Genomic DNA, 8,820 nt, shown 5'->3' with positions numbered 1-8,820 from the left:
ACCCTTTCACTGCCCTCTCCTTCCTCCCCCCCTCTCTCTCTCCCTCTTTCTTCCCTCTCTCACCCTTTCACTGCCCTCTCCTTCCTCCCCCCTCTCTCTCTCCCTCTTTCTTCCGTCTCTCACCCTTTCACTGCCCTCTCCTTCCTCACCCCCCCTCTCTCCCTCTTTCTTCCCTCTCTCACCCTTTCACGGCCCTCTCCTTCCTCACCCCCCCTCTCTCCCTCTTTCTTCCCTCTCTCACCCTTTCACTGCCCTCTCCTCCCTCCCCCTCTCTCCCTCTTTCTTCCGTCTCTCACCCTTTCACTGCCCTCTCCTTCCTCACCCCCCCTCTCTCCCTCTTTCTTCCCTCTCTCACCCTTTCACTGCCCTCTCCTTCCTCACCCCCCCTCTCTCCCTCTTTCTTCCCTCTCTCACCCTTTCACTGCCCTCTCCTCCCTCCCCCTCTCTCCCTCTTTCTTCCCTCTCTCACCCTTTCACTGCCCCCCCCCCTCTCTCTCTCTCTCACACACACGTTCTTTCTGCTAATAAACCAGAGGCGGTATTGTGATAGGATATGACCTGTAGGAGATAAACAGCACATCGGCTTTAATCTGAAAATCTGTGTGTCGAGTCTTTACATACTGTAAACACTGCAGTAACAGTTTGCTTAAGGGACTTCCTCATTAAACCGCCTTGGTGTCTCGAGCCTCGATGCTGTAAATGCTTGTGCTTTGTGCTTTGTGGTGTGTGGTGTGTGGTGTGTGGTGTGTGGTGTGTGCTTAAAAAACACACCATAATAGACGTTTACACTGACTTCCTCGCATACTGTGAGTACGCAAATGAAAGAATGGCACACAGGGAAAAAGTATTTGAACTGTTCCATTGTAAAGGGATAAACAAGTTTTTTGTTGTTGTTTTGTTGTTGCTATGCCGGGTTTGACAGCCGTATTTTTTCAAAGTGCTACAGTGCTGTTGATTGTCCATTTCTCTGCAGCTTGCAAATGCCTAAAGCTAAAGCAGAATAAAGAGAAGAGGAGAGAGGGACAGAGAGAGAGCGTGTGAGAGAGAGGAGAGACAGACAGAGAGACAGAGAGAGAAACAGAGAGAGAATAAGAGAGAGAGAGAGTTTGAGTTTAAAAAAACTTTATTGGGTCTGGGAAACCACAACACAATAAACACTCAAACAAACAAAAGCATGGTTAAACATCAATTAAAAACACAACACCAAATCTTCCTCTAAGTTAACAAGCACAACAACCTCTGAATACCCCATATGCTCATAAACAACCCAATGTAATTAACCAGTGTGTAATAGGCAAACTCAGCCCTTAGTCTGTCAAATTGCTAATTTAGCTGCTCCTGACACAAAGTTAAGTAAGAGAACTACACCCCTTTGGCTAAACTTGTACTTTGGCCCAAATGTGACTCGTTTCAGGAAACTAGGCGTATGTCACATGTCAATCCTTCACAGGAGAGCAGTTTGAATGTCAACTTTGGGGTATGTTTTTTGGCAGAAATGCTTCTGGAACATGTGAACTTTCATGTGCCTTAATAACAAACTTCTATGCCATCAGTAAATACGAATACAATTGTTAAATTACGAGCCTAGTTGGTTTAACCACAGAAAAAGTCAGCAACCTTTCTGCTAGCAATGATTGGCTGAGATAATGAGTGGGCTGGACATTTATTTTTTTATATATTTTTTTCCCACCTTTATTTAAAGGTAGGCTAGTTGAGAACAAGTTCTCATTTGCAACTGCGACCTGGCCAAGATAAAGCAAAGCAATTCGACACAATACAACAACACAGAGTTACACATGGAATAAACAAAACATACAGTCAATAATACAGTAGAACAAAAGAAAACAAAACATCTATATACAGTGAGTGTCAATGAGGTAAGATAAGGGAGGTAAGGCAATAAATAGGCCATGGTGGCGAAGTAATTACAATATAGCAATTAAACCCTGGAATGGTAGATGTGCAGAAGATGAATGTGCAAGTGGAGATACTGGGGTGCAAAGGAGCAAGATAAATAAATAAATACAGTATGGGTATGAGGTAGGTAGATAGATGGGCTGTTTACAAATGGGCTATGTACAGGTGCAGTGATCTGTGAGCTACTCTGACATGCCGAGAGATGAGTTTGGATTGGTCTGCCATGTAGCACGCTTCTGTCTATAACATGAGCTGGTCAGTATGTGTAGGTAATCCTACACAATCCTGTTAATCTCCACTTTCTGAAGGACCAAGTTTTGAAATAAGTAGAATTAGGGTATGATAGCTAAGGAAATGGAGTAAACACATGTCTCCGGATTACATCTTCAAACTAAGGGCAACGATGGTATCCGTGACAGAGAGAGAAGCGTCCATCCATGTATACAGTAAGAGAGTCTAGCTAGTTACATTTTCAGATATTACACATTTCTAATTTTGTCAGAAATTCGTTTTTCAATTCAAGTTAAAATGTAACTTTAGCTTGCTGGCTCGCTCGCTAGCCAACGTTACGTGTATGATCTGTGTAGTAATATTATTCACATCTCTAGTTATAGCCTAATGTTAGTAAACGTTGACAAAAAGCATAATTCAATTGTTGCCATACAGTAAACTCATCCAAGACAAAAAAAAAAAGATCCCAAACCCAAGGCTTTCATTGTTTTGAAAAAGTACTAGTGGGCCACACGGTCAAAAGCCTTCTCCTGACAGTTTACAAATGTCTAAAACATGTCTAAAACATCTCTTATTAGAAACAAGTTCTCATTAGAGCGATCAGGTACACAGTAAGACTGGTCATTGTGGACCAACAGCCCCAGATATAATTTCAACCTGTTTGAGAGACACTGAGATATCATTTTATATTCTGCACACAGCAATGCAACAGGTCGGCAATTTTTTTAAAGAGCCAAATCCCCCTTTTTTTGGCAACAATTAAAGCACAGCACATTGACAGGATACAGAAAGAGAACCATCATGAAAAGATTCTCACACCACTTCATAACAACCCCTCCCAATAGATCCCCAAAAGTGCTTATAGAAATCAGATGGTAAACCATCGATGCCAGGGGCTCGGCCTGATGAGAGCTGCATAACTGTATTGGACAGCTCCTGCAGAGTAATGTCAAAGTCGAAAGCAGCTCTCTGCTCAGGTCCCAAATGAGGAAGTCCATGTAAAAACTGTTCAGCACACAGAGAATCACAATCCTCCGCCTTATAGAGGGCAGAGTCGAAATACACGTCATGTTGGCGCATCTCACCGTCATCCGTGGTCATTTTCCCACCAGGGAGACGAAGGCCGACCATCTGTTTGCGTTGCAATGTTGACCGTCCTAGTTCATGTCTCTTGCCCTGTAAATTCATGACATTCTGAGTGAGTAACTTCGATTCAATAGATTTGATATCCTGTTCAAGGGCCCTGATAGTCTCTTTAACTTCAATACTAGACAGAGCAGTATACTGTTGACAAAACACATGTATTTAGGCCTTCCCAACCTCCCACCATTGTCTCAAGGACTCAAAAATCCATTTAATAACCCTCCCGTTTTCCCAAAATAACAAAAACCTTTCACAAAACATGGCGCCATGAAATAACTTACCATTAAATACCAATAAGGTGATGACCTTCGTGGACAAGACAAGTGAATATCAACAGTAACAATATGGTGATCAGAAAAACCCTACCACAGTAGTGCTCAGATACATACAACCTCTCTAATCTCGCTCTACTGACACGACCTTAATTAACTTTAAGCCATGTGTACAGCTTAACTTTTGCATTTCTTACTCTCCACACATCAGAAAGCTCAATCTCAGTTAATAGACCAGACAGACAAATTGCTGACCGCAAGTGAGGTTCTTCAGCAGTGCGATCAACAGGAAAATCTACTGTACAGTTCCAGTCCCCCCCTAAAACCATATATCCCTCTTAGTCACACTGTCTTAAGGTTTCCTTTATTTGATCAAATACAGCAATACGCTCTGTACCCCCATTAGGAGCATAAACATTCCAAAACAACAAAAAAACATCGCCTTGACCAATAAAACCCGACCCTTGACATTCTCTGTTGTAGATACCACAGTCACCCGTAAGTCTGAGGAAAACAAAATTGCCACCCCAGCACTGAAATTAGTACCATGACAGAGTATATGCTGCACCTCCCACCACATACCCCAGGAAACCTCATTAGCCTCATCACTATCTATCTCTTATAGAAAAACTACATTAAGCCTTTTCTGTTTTATTACTTCTTATACCCAAGCCCTCTTATTCCTGTCCCTTCCCCCATTAATATTGAGAGAACCGACCCTTAGTACCTCCATATAGAAAAGAGAAAGGAAAAACAGAAGAAACCACAAAGAATCCAGACAAAGAGAAAAAAAGCACCCTATGAGGCATGATAATCATCATTGTTTAAATGTTATTTTAACCTTACCATGTTTCCCACTACATTTTGCTGCTTTGACAGCAGTAACACATTTCCTCAAGCGGAAAAGCCTCTTCACACTCTGGTCTAACCCCACCGTCTTCTGTAACACCACAGTTGACCTCGCAAACTAATCAACATTTTTAAAAATCTGCCAATTTAACAGATTTCCCAAAAGTCTGGTCCAGGAACCCATTTTCCTCATCTACATTGTAAATTGAGATCGCCAGCTGCTATTATACCAACAGGGATATCAGACATGTCCATATCCTTCTCCCGATCCTCCTCAATGGAGGCCACAGACTCTCTGCCATATCCCCCCCCCCCCCTATCACTCGAACCGGGCATCTCCTCCATTGCCTGGGAGACTAGCCCCACCTGAACCCCCTCAAATCAAATGTATTGGTCACATACACATGGTTAGCAGATGTTATTGAGAGTGTAGCGAAATACAGTGCCTTGCGAAAGTATTCGGCCCCCTTGAACTTTGCGACCTTTTGCCACATTTCAGGCTTCAAACATAAAGATATAAAACTGTATTTTTTTGTGAAGAATCAACAACAAGTGGGACACAATCATGAAGTGGAACGACATTTATTGGATATTTCAAACTTTTTTAATTAACAAATCAAAAACTGAAAAATTGGGCGTGCAAAATTATTCAGCCCCTTTACTTTCAGTGCAGCAAACTCTCTCCAGAAGTTCAGTGAGGATCTCTGAATGATCCAATGTTGACCTAAATGACTAATGATGATAAATACAATCTACCTTTGTGTAATCAAGTCTCCGTATAAATGCACCTGCACTGTGATAGTCTCAGAGGTCCGTTAAAAGCGCAGAGAGCATCACGAAGAACAAGGAACACACCAGGCAGGTCCGAGATACTGTTGTGAAGAAGTTTAAAGCCGGATTTGGATACAAAAAGATTTCCCAAGCTTTAAACATCCCAAGGAGCACTGTGCAAGCGATAATATTGAAATGGAAGGAGTATCAGACCACTGCAAATCTACCAAGACCTGGCCGTCCCTCTAAACTTTCAGCTCATACAAGGAGAAGACTGATCAGAGATGCAGCCAAGAGGCCCATGATCACTCTGGATGAACTGCAGAGATCTACAGCTGAGGTGGGAGACTCTGTCCATAGGACAACAATCAGTCGTATATTGCACAAATCTGGCCTTTATGGAAGAGTGGCAAGAAGAAAGACATTTCTTAAAGATATCCATTAAAAGTGTTGTTTAAAGTTTGCCACAAGCCACCTGGGAGACACACCAAACATCTGGAAGAAGGTGCTCTGGTCAGATGAAACCAAAATTGAACTTTTTGGCAACAATGCAAAACGTTATGTTTGGCGTAAAAGCAACACAGCTCATCACCCTGAACACACCATACCCACTGTCAAACATGGTGGTGGCAGCATCATGGTTTGGGCCTGCTTTTCTTCAGCAGGGACAGGGAAGATGGTTAAAATTGATGGGAAGATGGATGGAGCCAAATACAAGACCATTCTGGAAGAAAACCTGATGGAGTCTGCAAAAGACCTGAGACTGGGACGGAGATTTGTCTTCCAACAAGACAATGATCCAAAACATAAAGCAAAATCTACAATGGAATGGTTCAAAAATAAACATATCCAGGTGTTAGAATGGCCAAGTCAAAGTCCAGACTTGAATCCAATCGAGAATCTGTGGAAAGAACTGAAAACTGCTGTTCACAAATGCTCTCCATCCAACCTCACTGAGCTCGAGCTGTTTTGCAAGGAGGAATGGGAAAACATGTCAGTCTCTCGATGTGCAAAACTGATAGAGACATACCCCAAGCGACTTACAGCTGTAATCGCAGCAAAAGGTGGAGCTACAAAGTATTAACTTAAGGGGGCTGAATAATTTTGCACGCCCAATTTTTCAGTTTTTGATTTGTTAAAAAAGTTTGAAATATCCAATAAATGTCGTTCCACTTCATGATTGTGTCCCACTTGTTGTTGATTCTTCACAAAAAAATACAGTTTTATATCTTTATGTTTGAAGCCTGAAATGTGGCAAAAGGTCGCAAAGTTCAAGGGGGCCGAATACTTTCCCAAGGCACTGTATAAGTACCTAGGTGTCTGGCTAGACTGTAAACTCTCCTTCCAGACTCATATCAAACATCTCCAATCGAAAATCAAATCTAGAGTCGGCTTTCTATTTCGCAACAAAGCCTCCTTCACCTTACCCTAGTAAAACTGACTAACCTACCGATCCTCGACTTTGGCGATGTCATCTACAAAATAGCTTTCAATACTCTACTCAGCAAACTGGATGCAGTTTATCACAGTGCCATCTGTTTTGTTACTAAAGCACCTTATACCACCCACCACTGCGACCTGTATGCTCTAGTCGGCTGGCCCTCACTACATATTCGTCGCCAGACCCACTGGTTCCAGGTCATCTACAAGTCCATGCTAGGTAAAGCTCCGCCTTATCTCAGTTCACTGGTCACGATGGCAACACCCACCCGTAGCATACGCTCCAGCAGGTGTATCTCACTGATCATCCCTAAAGCCAACACCGCATTTGGCCGCCTTTCCTTCCAGTTCTCTGCTGCCTGTGACTGGAACGAATTGCAAAAATCGTTGAAGTTGGAGACTTTGATCTCCCTCACCAACTTTAAACATCTGCTATCTGAGCAGCTAACCGATCGCTGCAGCTGTACATAGTCCATCGGTAAATAGCCCACCCAATTTACCTACCTCATCCCCATACTCCCCATACTGTTTTTATTTATTTACTTTTCGGCTATTTTGCACACCAGTATCTCTACCTGCACATGACCATCTGATCATTTATCACTCCAGTGTTAATCTGCTAAATTGTAATTATTCGCCTACCTCCTCATGCCTTTTGCACACAATGTATATAGACTCTTTGTTTTTCTGTGCTATTGACTTGTTTATTGTTTACACCATGTGTTGTAGTCTGTTCACACTGCTATGCTTTATCTTGGCCAGGTCACAGTTGTAAATGAGAACTTGTTCTCAACTAGCCTACCTGGTTAAATAAAGGTGAAATAAAAAAGGTGAAATAAGGTGAAATAAAAATATGTCAGAGCGCATAGGCTAAGATGCAATAGATAGCATAAAATACAGTATATAAATATGAGATGAGTAATGCAAAATATGTAAACATTATTAAAGTGACAAGTGTTCCATTATTAAAGTGGCCAATGATTTCAAGTCTGTATGTAGGCATCATCCTGTCTGTGCTAGTGATGATAGGAGCTGTTTTTCAGTCTCTCTGTCCCAGCTTTGATTCACCTGTACTGGATGATAGCGGGGTGAACAGGCAGTGGCTCGGGTGGTTGTTGTCCTTGATGATACTTTTGGCCTTCCTGTGACATCGGGTGGTGTAGGTGTCCTGGAGGGCAGGTAGTTTGCCCCCGGTGATGCGTTGTGTAGACCGCACTACCCTCTGGAGAGCCCTGTGGTAGTGGGCGGTGCAGTTGCCGTTCCAGGCGGTGAGGGTCTTAGTTGACAAGCCAAATTTCTTCAGCCTCCTGATGTTGAAGAGGCGCTGTTGCGTTTGTCAGTGAGGTGTACGCCGAGGAACTTAAAACTTTCCACCTTCTCCACTGTTGTCCCGTTGATATGGAGAGGGGTGCCTCCTCTGCTGTTTCCTGAAGTCCACGATCATCTCCTTTGTTTTGTTGACATTGAGTGTGATTTTCCTGACACCACACTCCGAGGGCCCTCACCTCCTCCCTGTGGGCAGTCTCGTTGTTGGTATTCAAGCCTACCACTGTAGTGTCGTCTGCAAACTTGATGATTGAGTTGGAGGCATGCATGGACACGCAGTCATGGGTGAACAGGGAGTACAGGAGAGGGCTGAGAACACAACCTTGTGGGGCCCCAGTGTTGAGGGTCAGAGAAGTGGAGATGTTGTTTCCTACCTTCATCACCTGGGGGCGGCCTGTCAGGAAGTCCAGGACCCAATTGCACAGGGTGGGGTTGAGACCCAGGGCCTCAAGCTTAATGATGAGCTTGGAGGGTACTATTGTGTTGAATGCTGAGCTATAGTCAATGAACAGCATTCTTACATAGGTATTCCTCTTGTCCAGATGGGATAGGGCAGTGTGCAGTGTGATGGCGATTGCATCGTCTGTGGACCTATTGGGGCGGTAAGGAAATCGAAATGGGTCTAGGTTGACAGGTAACTTGCCTCTCAAAGCACTTTATGATGACAGAAGTGAGTGCTAAGGGGCGATAGTCATTTAGTTCAGTTACCTTTGCATTCTTGGGTACAGGAACAATGGTGGCCTTCTTGAAGCATGTGGGGACAGCAGACGGGGATAGGGAGAGATTGAATATGTCTGTAAGCACACCAGCCAGCTGGTCTGTGCATGCTCTGAGGACGCGGCTAGGGATGCCGTCTGAGCCGGCAGCCTTG

At 43.5% G+C, this 8,820-nt stretch overlaps 1 protein-coding gene across 5 annotated transcripts in view; it reads right to left on the bottom strand.

The window, feature by feature from the left end:
- The window catches only part of LOC110534862 (glutamate receptor 4), a 186,286-nt gene that overhangs the window by 87,068 nt on the left and 90,398 nt on the right, over window positions 1-8,820 (bottom strand). The window lies entirely within an intron of this gene.

Source organism: Oncorhynchus mykiss, chromosome 10, assembly GCF_013265735.2.
Source record: "Oncorhynchus mykiss isolate Arlee chromosome 10, USDA_OmykA_1.1, whole genome shotgun sequence".
Lineage (NCBI taxonomy): Eukaryota > Metazoa > Chordata > Actinopteri > Salmoniformes > Salmonidae > Oncorhynchus > Oncorhynchus mykiss.
Note: the sequence above shows the minus strand (reverse complement) of the source record. Positions and strands in the feature narration are given on the sequence as shown.